The 15,164-nt window shown below is 49.2% G+C and overlaps 1 long non-coding RNA gene across 1 annotated transcript; it reads left to right on the top strand.

Annotated features, from left to right (window-relative positions):
• Positions 1-8,974: 8,974 nt before the first annotated feature.
• On the top strand, positions 8,975-11,562 carry LOC108581234. The gene is made up of 2 exons (XR_001893158.3): positions 8,975-9,132; positions 11,149-11,562. It is a non-coding gene; the product is annotated as an uncharacterized LOC108581234 (long non-coding RNA).
• Positions 11,563-15,164: the final 3,602 nt, after the last annotated feature.

Below are 15,164 nucleotides of genomic sequence, written 5' to 3'. Positions count from 1 at the left end.
GACCCTAGGAGCAAGCTGATGAGATACAGGAAGCAGAGGTGGCTGATCAGGCCACAGTACACTCAGATCTCTTCCACATTCATGAGGGTTGACCAAGGCCAAGGTGGCTCACAGAGGAGGTGGAAGAAGACTGAAACCCTCACTGGAAGGAGAAAGGGAAGGGCCAGCCGCCAACATTTACCAGGGCCTGTTTCATCCTCTCAAATCTCACCATGGTTCTAACTATCCCCATTCCACCCGCAAGGAAACAGGCTCAAAAAAGCAAAGTGGCTTTCCCAGAGTTGCATGGTGAGGACGTAGCAGTAGTGGGATTGGAACCCTGGCCACCCTGTTGCCAAGATAAGTCCTGCCCTCCATGCCTTGGCTGGTCTGATCCTAGGGAGTCAGATCAGACCTCTCCCTATGATCACCCCTTCTGCCTCTGGTTATGGCTACTTTCTGGCTATGTGACCTGAGGCAAGTGATGTCACCTCTCTGGGCCACTAGATTGGAAACTCTGAGAGCAGGGAATTCCGTTTGCTGACTGCTCTATCCCTTCATCTAGAACAGAGCCTACCACTTAATAGATGCTGAAGTAAAGAATGAATGAAAGAATAAATGAATAGGTCTATTTGCCTATCTCTTCATCAAAACCCCAGAATTTCTTCTGTTGAGCACCAGACAAAAGGGTGCTTGAATTTGGAGACTATTTTGATAGCCTCCGAGTGCAGAGAGCCCTGGGAATAAGACCAGCCTGATTCTAGCCCAACTATTCTCCAGAATTGACTCATTTGCTCCTCAGTTTCTCCTCTATCAAATTGGCCTTATTGTAGTTCCTACCACAGAGATTGGGTGAGGTTGATTGAGATGTAAGGCACCTGCCACACAATTAGTGCCCAATAGACAGGTTGTTGCCATCTGGACTAATGGTAGATGTTTAGGCTAAGTGACCAGCAGAGGATATGACTGGGCAGAAACCTCAAGACCCTCTAGAGGGGAATGTCGAGGTCTCCAGGCAGGAGACCTTAACTATCTCCTGAGGACAGTATGAGCAGTAAAGTCTCTGGCTCTGGGCAGTTGGGGGCATGGACAGGAAGCGGGTGAGAGAAGCATACTCCTGGCTGTTTTATTCCTTCTCTGAATTAGGTCCCTGCTGAACTGTCCTTGGATAGGAGGGACTCGGAGGTGGCAGGCACTTGTAATGAGCAGAAAGCTCGCCCAGGCAGGGCTGGCCATTGATCGCCTGGCTCCTGGCTTGTTTCTGCAGCAAGGAAGGAGGGAGAAGGAGTATGTGTGTCCCCAGGAGCTGCATGCAAGTGTCCAGGCATCAGTGTGACCCTGAAGTAGAGATGGTGGGGTGTGGCAAGGGCGATGGCCAGAGGCCCCAACCCCAGTCTGTGCTCAGCACACATGGGGTGCCAGGTGAGTTCCAGGCACTTGGCATCCGTGATCTCCTGTAATCCTTACAAAACTATCTCACAAGGAGGAATTCTTACCCCTAGCGCGATCAGAGCTCAAGAAGCTCAGAAAGGGAAAGTGATTTGCCCAAGGTCACATAACAGTCACCTGTGACTTCCAGTCTAAAAGCCAAATATGCAAAAATTGTGACTTTCTAGGTTGGAGTTTTGTTTCTACCTCAAGCCCCCTTTCTACCAAGAAGTGGAAACCTAGTCTTAGTCATTTTGGAATCCCCCACTTCAGAATATCCCTGCCCCCCTGACCCAGTCAGTCCTAGGCTTCCCATCTGTTCTGATTTTCTATTATTGCATAAGGAATCACCCCAAAATTTACAATTACAAATCATTTATTCTCTTAACAGCTCTGGGGTAAACTAGGCTCTGGCAGGTGATCCTTGTTCAGAGTCCCTTGTGCTGTTGCAGTTGGATGTTGCAGTTGGACACTGGCTGAGGCTGGAGCTATCTCAAAGGTGTGACTGAGCTATCTCACACTCAAAGGTGTGACTGTGGCATCTCCAAGTCACCTGGGCTCCCTCGCAGCGTGGCTGCTGGGATTCAATAGCAAGCAACCCAAGAGAACCAGACTGAAGTTGCCTCACCTTTTATGACCTAGCCTCAGAAGTCACAGAGAATCCTTGTGCTGTAGGCATATGCCACATTCAAGGGAAGAGAACATAAGTCCCACCTCTCTCTGAAAGGAGCAGCAACATCTCAACATGAACCCATGGGATGGGAAGCTGTGGCCATCCTGAAAATACAACCTGCTGCACTATCTTTCCTCTGAGCTGGCCTCGTCCCTGACTGCTCTGCAGTCAGCGGTCCACAGTCTGCAACCTCTGGGTCTTCACTGCAAGCTCCCCTTGCCTGGGCCTCCTGGGCCACATCCATGCCTCTTGAAATAAGGAGATTCTTTTGCTGCTTCTCACACCAAATTGGAGAACACAGGGACCTCATGAAACCATCTTAGAACCCTTTCTCTTTTCTTCCCCTTTCTCACCTCCAGACGGGAAACAGAGGCCGGGACGTGTAGCAAGTGCTTAGTAACTGTTAGCTGCTGTTTGTATGGTTATTGTAAGGTACTGTGGGAGTGCAGGGAAGGGAGAGATCCTTCTGCCAGAGGTGTGGGAATAGTCAGGGCAGGTCTCACGGAGGAGGCAACATGGGCTGGAATTTATCAGGCAGGGAAATGAGAGGAGGGACAGTCAAAGGACAGGAGACCAAAAGTGCCAAGGTGTGGGGGGTGAAGGGAACATGGAACATTCAGGACAGGGAGGGGCCCCACCTGCAGGGCTGGAAAAGGCCCCCCATGCCAAACAATTGTGGGGTATGCATGCTCAAAGCAGAGAAAGGAAGGTGGTTCAGGACTCAGAGAGGCTGGCAAGGCTACCGAAGGGGCTCTCTGCGGAGGTCCACTCTAAAAGCCACAATTCCAGATCTCCTTCAACCACCACCCCAGCCCTCCCAGGGCAGTATGCCCAGCTTTAGGATCTTGGAGAAATGAAGCAGTTCAAGCTTCCTTCCAGCTTCATAGCCCCTTTCCTTCTGGCAGGGTGAAGGTGGACCACACCCGGTGTTCTCAGTGGCTTCCCAGGGTGGCTGACTCAATCAGAGGATTTGCCAGTAGGTAGCAGAGTGTGTAATAACTCTTATTGTTTCATCAGGAGCACTGTGTTTAATTTAGATAACTCTACTGCTTGGCAAGGGAGAAAACTGCAGCCCTAGGGGTTGATGAGAGGTGTATCTATTTGCGACTTCTGACAGAGCCCCTTCATCTGAGTCTTGGCAAATCCCCTACCTGTCACCACCTCCTCCCTCTCCCCCAGCACTATCTGCATAGACTGGGATCCTCAGACTCCCTGAGATTCTGATTCCGTAGGTCTGGGATGGGGCCCCAGATTATTCAGATGCAGGTGGCCCACAAACATACTTGAGAAGCCCTATTGAGGAGGAAGATTAGGTTGGGATCATGAAGCACCTCGAATGTCAGCTAAAGAAGTTCAAACAGCTACCATCTGCTTGCTTTGCACCAGCTGGACATAGGGGCAAGATTTTGTTTGAAAGAAGGAGTTTGAAGCAGGTCTGGTGGCATGAGCCTGTAATCCCAGCCTGAGGTAGGAGGACTGTTTCAGCCCATGAGTTCAAGACCAGCTTGCTCAACATAGCAAAATGAATGAAAGAAAGAGGGAAAAGAAAAGGAAGGAAAGAAAGAAAAAAGGAAAGAAGGAAGGAAAAGAGAGAGGGAGGGAAAGAAAAAGAAAGGAAAGGAAGGAAGGGAAGGAAGGGAAGGGAAGGGAAGGGAAGGGAAGGGAGGGGAGGGGAGGGGAGGGGAGGGGAGGGGAGGGAAGGGAAGGGAAGGGAAGGGAAGGGAAGGGAAGGGAAGGGAAGGGAGAAAAATAAAATAAAGAAAAAGTTTGAAACCAGAGCTGACCAGCACCAGGGTTTGTCTTAACAAAACTAATTGGTTCTTCTGACAAATGTTCACCAACACCTGCTCAGGGCCAGGCCTTGTCCTGAGGACCCTGAGGTGGGAGAAGTTACTTTAGTCTGGGTTAGTCTGGTCATGGGGGTTGAGGGGGAACAGACATGGGAATAATGGTCTGAAATAACTATGTGACCCAGAACCTGAATTGAGAGCAGTTCACAGTTCTGCCACAGCCCAGGGAATGCAAGGATTAACTCTGCTTCTCAGAGGTGGGGGCTTTTGGGTTGGGCCTTGAAGAATGAATAGGAGTTCACCAGGGGAAAAGGTCAGGAGGGTGAGGATGGAGTGGAGAGAAGTAGTTTGAATTTTCTTCTTTTCCCAGAGGGTCCCATTTTCCCCGAGGGCCCTTGTGGCCCTGCTTATGGAGTCCAGTGGTAGTCCAAGTGACCCAGGTTGCTCGTGGCTCCCTGGGCTCCCCACCCCCATGTCACCCTGCCACACATCCCAAGGTCCGCTGCCTCGAGTCACCTGGCAGAGTGGGAATCCCAGGGTAAAAGCCTTCCTCATTGTCACATAATGAAGAGTTCGGGCTACTGCAGGGCCCTTTGAAAGGACTTCTTTTCTTCCTTGGGCTTTAAAATATTTTTGGACTCTGGGTCTATTATTCTCACGTTTAATTAACGTTCCACTTGACTAATAAGATATAACAGAAGCAGCTGGGATCGCCTGGAGGCTGGGGGCTGGGAGAATTTCATGTCTTAGGAAGAAGAGAGGCTTCAGGGGCTAGCAGCCTTGGGAGGGGGCAGACATGAACTAGGTGAGGCATGTACTGGGGCTCATCTACACCACTGGCAAGAAACCCACCAAAGCACCATCCTAGCTCTGTGCTTTGCCCTGACTGTCATCCTCATGAGGGCTGCAGCCCCTTTGAAGTCCCACCATTTCCACTGTCCCTTCATTCTCCTACCTCCCACCACAGCTTGGGCAGTGGTTCTCAAAATTTAGTGGGGGGCCAGGTGTGATGGCTCATGCCTGTAATCCCAGCACTTCGGGAGGCTGAGGCGGGTGGATCACTTGAGGTCAGGAGTTTGAGACCAGCCTGGCCAACATGGCGAAACCCTGTCTCTACTAAAAATACAAAAATTAGCAGGGTATGGTGGCGCACACCGGTAATCCCAGCTACTCGGGAGGCTGAGGCATGAGAATCGCTTGAACCAGGGAGGTGGAGGTTGCAGTGAGACGAAACGCGCCACTGCACTCCAGCCTGGGTGACACAGTGAAACTCTGTCTCCAAAAAAAAAAACAAAAAAAAAACCAAAAAACAAAATTAATGGAGGCCAGAAAATCTGTAGGTAAAAATGGGGCATGTGCATAAAAATGCAGCCTCCTAGCTCCACTCCAGGAAGTTGGCAGGTTGAAGCCCAGGAATCTGCATTCTGTATGGCAGGCTCAAATGTTTCTGATGCAGGTTGAACTGGGACAAACTTTGGGAAATCCTGATTTCGACAATAAACTCCATTCTCATCTATAAAAGGTCCTATGATTGTTCAATCGTAGGACCACTGGTGACACCATTGTAAGGATGGGGAAGTAGGTAGGATGGGCGCGGCCACAGTTAGCACTCCACACACATCAACTGCCATGGTCGGGGCGAGGGACTGCATCGGTCTCGTCTCCTGCTGTCCCAGGCTCCAAGGGGGTGATCAATGAGCATTGGGCAAGTGGTCTTCCTTTGGACAGTTCCAGGAGACAGTGGGAGGGAGAAAAGCTGAAAGTTACTACTTCATCCTCCTATACCGTTTGAATGTTTTAACATGAACATATGTTATCTTCGTAATTTTTAAAACTTGTTTAATTTTGAATTAGTTTGTTAAATGATGAAAATCACCTTCTTGAGGCTTCGGGTTCTCTTTGTAAGACTTTTTAATTAAGAGCAGAGTCAGGCAGAATCTGAATCCATGGGGCCTGTGGAGGTTGTGTACCAGCATCCCTTGGCATGCTTCTTTAAATGCAGGTTCCTAGGCCCCAACCTAGGCCTCCTGCATCAGAATTTCTAGGGCTGGCACCGGCCTTACTAACAAGCACTCCAGGCATCATGCTGCAGGTGGCTTGTGCCCCACCAGTAAGAGGCACTGGGAGAAACGCCGTCTTGGGGGTGGAGGAAGGCATCTGACACCCCAAGGGCAGAGACCTCGGCATCCTCTCCCTCCTTTGTACCTGCCCCAGCCCTCAACTCCAGTCTAGGCACTTAGGAATTCAGAAAGACACATTGGTGGATGAAAAGTGCACTGAAGGGCCGGGCACAGTGGCTCACGCCTGTAATCCCAATACTCTGGGAGGCCAAGGTGGAAGGATCACTTGAGCCCAGGAGTTCAAGATCAGCCTGGGCAATACAGTGAGACTCTAATCTCTTTTAAAAATTAAAATTTAAAAATAGAGACAAATCTCTACATTAAAAAAAAAAATGCACTGAAGCCCAGAGACGGGCAGTGACTTCCCAAAGAAGTCAAACAGAAAGAGAATGGGAAGCAGCAGAGGAAGTCGCTTAAGAGCCTACGCTTGGAGCCGGACCTGCCTGGAGTAAAAAACAAACAGCTGTTTCCTCAATGAGCTGTGTGGCCTTGAGCAAGTGCCTTCACCCTCCCCTACCAACTGCCCACATGGCTCATTTATAAAATGGGGCTGTTCACCCTTATCTCAGAGCTGGGGTGGAATAAAGTTTGTACATAGAGGTAATTGGTGCTATGCCTGGCTCCTGCTAACTCATAATAAATGGAAGCTGCTATGTTATTGTTGACATCACACTTTTCAACACCACCAACACTGAGGCAGCACAGGGCAGGGGTTCAACACCCAGGCTCTAGAGCCCTTGGCCGCACTTGTTATCTGAGTGACCTTGACCAAGTCACTTCACTCCTCAGGGCCTTGGTTGTCCCACTTGTAAAATGGGGATGAGGATAATAACCATAATACTAACTTCATAGGGCTGCTGTGAGTTGACATTTGTAATGCCTTTAGGATGGCGTTTGGCACACAGTAAGCCCTAAGTGAATGTTGGCTGTTATTATCGGCAGCCTGGACTAGAAGCCTGGCTGCACCCTGGGGAGGAAGCGTGCCTGCTTGCTTCACTCCTCGTCCCCAGGCCCTCTGAAAATCCCGATAAAAGCTGACTCTATAATGAATGTACCTCTCAACCAAGCACGGCTGTGGCCACACAGCTCTGATGAAAATGAGGCCATGGCGGCAGCACCACATCCATACAATTAAGCAGCTCAAAGGTGCTGGGGAGGTGGGTGTCAGCCTCAGGGTATCGATTTTCTCGGGGGACCACAGCCTGGACCAGACAGGGGCCTCTGCTGAGATGGGAGACAGCACGGCAGGACTAGAGCCAGGGTGAGGGGCCTGGAGCCAAAACCTCTCAGGCTAGGGTGTCCTGGGAGCTGAAAATGTCCCCTTCCCTCCAGAATGGCCACATATGTGCCCATGCTTCGCAATAACACCGGTGTAACACAGGAGCTAATATAGAATGAACATTTAGAGAGCATCACGTAATGTTCAACTATAGGTACAATCATGACCCATTTTATAGACAAGGAAACTGAGTCCCAGAGAGGCAGAGGTACTCACCCCAGTTCACTCAGCTGGGATTCAAGCCCCCAGGTCTGTCTAAGTCCAAAGTCTTTCACTTAACCACCACCAGATTGCCTGTCATTTACTACTTGAGAAATTCATTGCTTGTCCTCACTTCTCCCATCTGCGAAATAGTTGTGGAGGACTTCATTCAATGGTCTTAAAGGGCTTGTCTCCAGTTTTTGTTTGCAGTGAATTAACACTTCTCGGGGATGTTTTGGAGTCAGTCAGGAAGTATGAGCAGAGGCCAGACCATGAGCTGGGAATTAATCCTGCTACTTCCCAGAGGGCCTTTCACACCCACCATGGCCCAAATTGTCATTAATAATAGCTAACATTTCCAAGGGCTTACCATGTGTCAGGCACTGTTCTAAGTATACGAATTATTTCCATCCTAACCTATCCCTGAGGCAGCCACTCTACAACTATTTTCCACCTGAAGAAACTGAGGCATAGAGAGGTTAAACAACTTGCCCACCTAGATCCTATGGGTGCTGGGCTCATATCCCCTTTACTCGCTGACACACCCATCCCCCAGCTACTGCGAGTGGTACCTGCTGAAAAGCACAGCTGCCCCCTTCTCCTGAGACCTGTCCTTGGCATATGGGTGCCATCTTACCCCAAATGTCTTCCCACAGGGGACAACTCTTGGGCAATGGCTGTCTGAAGTGTGAGTACAAACAACTGGACCATGGCCCCAAGAAACCTGTTACAGGTTGAACTGTGCTGCCCAACAGAAGATATGCTGAAGTCCTAACCCCTCATATCTCTGAAAGTTACCTTATTAAAGTCATTGCAGGTGTATGTTAAGATGAGGTCATACCTGAGTAGGTACACTCTCATTCCAGTATGACTGATGTCCTCATAAGAAGAGGAGAAGAGACACAGAGAGATGACCATGTGACAATATAGACAGAGACTGGAGAGATTCATCTACAGGGCAAGGAATGCCAAGGACCGCCAGCCACCACCAGAAGCTAGGAGACGCAAGGAAGGATTCCTCCTCAGGTTTCAGAGGGAGCATGACCTTGCTGACACCTTGATCTTGGACTTCCAGCCTCCAGGACTGTGAGACAATCCGTTTCTGTTGCTTAAGCCACGCAGTCTGTGGTACTTTCGTTATGGCTGCCCTAGCAAACTAATACAGAGCCCTTGAGCAATGAGTACCTGACATGCGGTCCCCTTGCCACAGTGTGGGATAGTTCCAGAGTGTTATGCTTCAGAGCCCACCCCCGCCCTCCACATCCCCCACCCTCCCCATTTCCCCCACTCCCTCCCATCCCCCACCCTCCCCATTGCCCCACTTCTACCCCCCACCTTTGGAAAGAGAACCCAACTTTCCTTGGGAAGAACTCTCCTCATACTCAGTTCTTGCACTTTCCGAGGCCTCATTCCACTTCCTGACTCAGCGAGTAGGCACATGGCCGAGGGCTGGCCAATCAGAACATTCCGTCACTCCTCACTCACAGTGATTGGCTCAGGGATGGGCACATGACCCAACAAAGGACGGCTGTAGCCACACAGCTCTGATAAAAACGAGGCCGTGGCGGCCGCACCACACCCGTACAATTAAGTAGCTTAAAGGTGCTTAATTCCAGTACGACTGGTGTCTTCATAAGAAGAGGAGAAGAGACACGCAGAGAGGTAACCATGTGACAATATAGACAAGGACTGGAGAGATCCATCTACAGGGCAAGGAATGCCAAGGACTGCCAGCCACCACCAGAGGCTAGCAGAGCTTCCAATGAGCTTCAGGTTCAGGACCACTGTTGGACCTGCTGAAAACAAGTTTCTTCCCTCCTTTCGAGGTTGCAGAGCGGCCAGGAGTGTGCCTGGAGAAGCTAGTGGTTTTCATACCACAGGGAGAAAGGAAGGGTTGAGTGGCAGAGTCAGGGATTCCTGATGATGTCCACAGTGGCCGCTTGGAAGCTTAGTCCACCCACTTCCTCCACCTCCCTTTAGCAGCTCCCCATCTTACCCAGACTAAAAGGCAAGTCCCTACCAGGCCTACGCAGTCCACCCTCATTAGTCTGACCTTGTCTCCTCTGCTGTCCTCAACACTTGCTCTTCATCAGCATTCGACCTCCCAGTCCCACCCTGGCACCATTGCACCTGCTATTCCCTCCATCCAGATACTCCCTAGAGAGCTTCACGGCTCCCTCCGTCCAGCCTCAGCTCAGATTTCACCGCCTTAGAGAGGCCTCCCTTGGCCACCCCCACACTAAAACAGCAGTTCCTATCACTCACTATCCTCTTACCCTGTTGTATTTTTCTTCACAGCACCTGTCACTACTGACATTGCTTATTGCTGTGGACAAGACTTCTTGGTTGTAGCTCAATTGTTGTCTTCATCTTGAATAATAAGCATGCATTGAGTACTGCTGGATACAAGGCCCCATTGTGGCTAGGGATATAATCAGAATCACAATACTTGTGTCCTTGGTTTACTTTCACAACTCCGTGGGTGTCCAGCAGCCCACTGGAATACACAGCAGGGGTTTATACACAGCAGGGTTTATACATGAGACTCCATGTTGCTGTGGTTAGCTGAGTTCCTTCCTCTTCAAAAGTTCTTTTATTTTAGCCATTTCTCCTCACTGTCTGTTTCCCTAAATGAAACAGTAGATACAACAACTGTCAGATAAGTGGATTATGTGAGTTCTGGAAAGTCCGGGAAACCGGCAGTCCTGGATTCAATTTCTAACTCTGCCCTTTTTTGGCTGTAGTAAAGTAATCTATTGCTGAGTAACAAATCACCCTGCAATTTCCTGGCTTAAAGCAACAACAGTCATTATGGTCTCCTGGGGGTTGACTGGGTATGGCAACCTGGATCTTGCTTGGAGGTATTTTTATGTAGCTGCAATCCAAGAGCTTGAGTTATTTTAAAGGCTTCCTTACTCGCATACCTGGTGGTTGCTGCTGGCTATTTGAAACATCAGCCTAAGCTGTTGACTGAAAATCTGTATCTGACCTCTCCATGTAGCTTGAGCTTCCTCACAGCATGGCATCTGGTTCCAACAGCAGGTGTCCCAACAGAACCAGGTAGAAACTGTTGCCTTACATGACCTAGCTTTGGAAGCCACATAGCATTCTTTGTACTGTACTCACATATCTGATTCTTGAGGAGAAAACATAGATCCCACCTCTTGATGGGAGGGCTATCAGTATCACATTGCATGAAGAGTATGTGGAATGGGAGATTTAGTTGTGGCCACCTTGGAAAATACAATCTGCCACAAATGCTTTTAGGGGCTAAGTAGTGAACAGATATGTGGGAGCTATCTGGTATTTTTTGAAATATGAGGAGCGGTGGGGTCCCTGGCCTCCTGGAAATGTGTGCCCCTTCTAAAAACATCCAAATTCAGATTAGAGAAGCCACAATGTGAGTCAAATAAAACAAGTCCATGGCTGGTTTCATCTGAAGGACCAGCAGTTGCAGCTCCTGCCCAGGTAACTAACTGTAGGGAAGGGAATTCTTACCTACTGCGCAACCTCCAAGTGCTGTGGGCTGCGCTGGCCCTTCACATGTGCCACAATGATTGTGATGCCTATTTTATGTCTGAGGAAACTGAGGCACCAAATGGTGTTAACCAGTGTAATGCCTACATGATTTAGCTGAATTTCTGCCCTGCCTTAACTCTGCTTATCTTTAAAAAACAGGATGCCAAGGCCAGAAGTTCACCCATGTGACCAAACTGGCTGAAACTGGTGAGATCCAAGATGGCAGTTCACTTGATCTCCAGAGAACCTCTAACTTCATTATAATATAATTTCCTTGCTAAATGACACTCCCACCAGTGTCATGACAGTTGACATTGCCATGACAATGGCCAGAAGAAACCATAAAGGGACAAAAAGGAAGGTAGTAACTCTGGTTCCAAGGAGTTCTTCTCCCATTTCCAGAAAAGACTTGAATATTCCTCCCCTTGCTTTTAATGCCCAACCTTTTCATTAAAGATAAAGCCTGTATCTAAGGTTTCCCAACTCTCAGGAGCTGAGAAGTTGATTTGTGAGCCAAACTCCCACTTCTAAATTCCATGGCCGCCGAATAAAGCATGCACTGTTTGATGCTTACTTTTGGGTTCGTGTATTGGCTTCGCAGCACAGAACAGGAAAAGGCCCCATCTTCTGGGGAACTGGCTTTGTTGGTAACAAGAGGACTGGCCCAGAGTCAGAGTTAGGAAGTGATAAAGCCAGGTGTCTGCCACAGCTGGTTCTTTCCCCTGAAGGGCCCACCTTCCTGGGCTGTGAAATGGGAGGGTGAATGGTGCTAACTGTAAAGTGCTGTGCACACACTGGGTTGTGATTTAACACTGATACTTAGAAAGAAGTGGTGAGATGGCCAGGAGTGTTTTTGCAGATGGAGAGGTGAAAAGCAGAAATAGGTATAGTTTCTGCTATAGTATATAGTTTCTGCTAAGGGTATAGTAAGGGTGGGAGCCCCACCCTGTGACCCCAGGAGAAGCTTTGGAAAGGCATCACCAGAAAGGCGGGCATACTGGTGGGCAAGGGATCTGGACCAACAGGATATGAGCCATAGTGAAGCGGCTCTGAGGAAATGAAGAAAATTCAGAGATGGAGTTGATTATAGGGAAACAAAAAGGTGATGAAGTGATCCGTGAGGATGTGACAGTCACCGAGGAAGTGGCAGGAGTCCCTGGGCAAGGGCACCTGTCCAAGCCCCTGGAAGTGGGCAGATGCCACCATGCTCCTAAAGTGCCTCTCAGAGAGAACAGGAGTTGGTTTCCTACCCCTGTTCCTCTGCTAGAGGTCTTCCACGGTGACGCCACTGTCTCCCACCTTCAGGCCTCATCAGCCTCCTCACCAGCTTCCCCGCGGGGCTCCCTGTCTCATCTTGCCCCCAACAGTCTATTCCAGAGTGGCCTTCTAAAGGGTACAGCAGATTCTGTCACTCTCTGCTGCAAACCCTCCCACAGTTCCTGGTTGCTCTTCGAATAAAATGCAGACTCCCATCACCCTGTTCTGTTGTGCTAAGTGGCCCTTCTTACCAGCTGGTATTTTCTCCTCTACCTACTTGTTCAGTGGTTCTGGTCTGTCTCTCTTGCCAAGCACCAAGACAAGGTTGACTTGCTCCTGGGTGTAACCTCAGCACATAGTAGGTTCTCAAATATTTGCCGACTGCTTCTGTTGCAATCTTTCTGTCTCTGGAAAAGGTAACTCTAACCTAACAGTTGCTCAGGCAAAAAAACTTTTGGATCATTCTTGATTCCTCTCTTTTTCTAATACCCCACCCCCATTCATCAGCAAATTGTATTGGCTCATCCTGCAAAATACATTTGGAGTTCCACCCGTTTGTCCACCTCCAGAGCTGCCACCCTGGTCCAGCTGACTTCATGGGCTCTGTTTTTATCCATCCCTCCTGCCAAACTGTAAATCCAGGAAGGCAAGGACTTTATCTTTTTTGTTCATTGCAGTGCTCTCCGCTTCCAGCACTGTTCCTGGTACATCATAGCTGCTGTGAATTAATTTTTAAGTGAGTTCAGGCGGCAGCCATCAAGGCAAAGCACACTGGAAGTCTGGGCCAGGATGAACAACTAAACACACACACATTCACACACACACACATTCACACACACATTCACATATACTCACACACACACACACACTCTCTCACACACATTCATATTTAAAAGCTAAACAAACAGGCCGGGTGTGGTGGCTTACACCTGTAATCCCAGCCCTCTGGGAGGCCGAGGTAGACAGATCTCTTGAGCCCAGGAGTTCGAGATCAACCTGGTCAACATGGCAAAACCCCAACTTTACTAAAAATACAAAAATTAGCTGGGCGTGGTGATATGTGCCTGTGGTCCCAGCTATTCAGGAGGCTAAGGTGGGAGGATCCCTTGAGCCTGGAAGGCGGAGGTTGCAGTGAGCTATAATCATGCCACTACACTCCAGTCTGGGTGACAGAGTGAGACTCTGTCTCAAAAAAAATTAATTAATTAAAAATTAAAAATAAATACATAAAAGCTAAACAAACAAATGAACAGAAAGACAGCAAGAATAAACTCCTTGCCCTACTGCGTCCTACTCCACAGTTACTGACTCATCATTCCTCAGGTGAAAACCTGGTTGGGACCCCTCTTCTTTTTGTCTGCCCAGCACCCACTGTCCCATCTTCTGAGACTACCTGCTTTTCCTTTGGAGACCACCCCCAACCCCAATATCAGTCCAGGGGCCTTGAGTGGACAGATCTACCCCCATACCAGAGGTGGCCTGTCACTGAGACCATATTGATGAGAGTTGCAGCAACTAGCTTCTGGATAGACACATGACACAGTCTAGGCCAATCAGTGACCCCCAGGATGTCTGTGGAGTCACTGTGAATTTGGTCGTCTCTTGCTGGTGGTGGCTAAGCTGTTTTAGGGAGCCTGCCTGGAGCTGTGGGCAGCCATGTTGCCACCGGGAGGAGGAAGCTTGCCTGGAACAGAATCACTGCAGAGAGAGGCAGAACTGAGAGATAAAGAAAGGCAGATACATGATGACATCATTTGATGGACTTTTTAGTTACATGAGAGAATAACTTTTCATTTTTTCTTTTTCTTTTCTTTATTTTTTAACAGTTAGGGCCTCACTCTGCTGCCCAGGCTGGAGTGCAGTGGTGTGATCACAGCTCACTGCAGCCTGGAACTCCCAGGCTCAAGCAGTCCTCCCCACTCAGCCTCCCTAGTAGCTGGAGTTACAGGTGCATGCCACCATACCCAGCTAATTTTTTTTTTTTAAGTGTTGTACAGATAAGGTCTCACCTTGTTGCCCAGGCTGATCTCAAACTCCTGAGCTCAAGTGATCCTCTTGCTTCAGCCTCCCAAAATGTAAGGTTTACAGGCATGGGCCATTGCCGGCCCTCTTTTCTTCTTAACTCAGTTTGAGATGGGTTTCTGTCACTTGATCATGACTAAAACAATGTCTTGAGGTGTGTTTCAGAATTTCAGACACTGTCACCCTGCCTCAGGCAAGGCCACACTTCCTATGAAGCTCATTCCTTCTGCAAACCTTTGCTCAAGCCATGCCTCCCTCCCAGAGGGCCCTCCCCCATTTCTATCCAAATCTTGCCAGTCTTTAAGGCCTGTCCTTTTCTTGAAGCCTGCCCTGATTGCACCCACTAGGACCTTTCCCTCCTCTGGCCTCCCACAGCTGTTGGACACCGGGTCAGGCAGAGCCCCCAGCTCCTCCCTTCATCTCCTTTCCGTTTCCCACCACTCCTCAGTTCCAAGCAGCCCCGGGCACTCCTGGTCCCCAAGGTCCTGGCAGAGGAAGCTCACCGGACCACTCCGGTCAACTTTGTGACTCTGCTTCCCCGTGGTGGTACAATTCGGAATTGCACTGAACTGTGCGGCCCTCCCTGAAACCCAGTTCCTCAAGTCCCCACCGAGAGCTGCCACACTGAGAGTCCTGTATTTTTACTTGCTTTGTCTGACAATCTATCCCCTACCTCTTGGAATCCTTTTCATCAACGTTTAGTGGGGTTTTGTTTGTTTGTTTGCTTATTTGTTTGTTTTTTGAGACAGAGTCTTGTCTCTGTTGCTAAGGCTGGAATGCAGTGGTGCAATCATAGCTCACTGCAGCCTCGCCTTCCTGGGCTCAAGCAGTCCTTCCATTTCAGCCTCCTGAGTACCTGGGACTACAGGAGCATGCCACTCCATCCAACTTGAAAC

Source organism: Papio anubis, chromosome 2, assembly GCF_008728515.1.
Source record: "Papio anubis isolate 15944 chromosome 2, Panubis1.0, whole genome shotgun sequence".
NCBI lineage: Eukaryota > Metazoa > Chordata > Mammalia > Primates > Cercopithecidae > Papio > Papio anubis.
The sequence above is the reverse complement of the archived record's forward strand: the minus strand, read 5'-3'. Positions and strand labels throughout refer to the sequence as shown.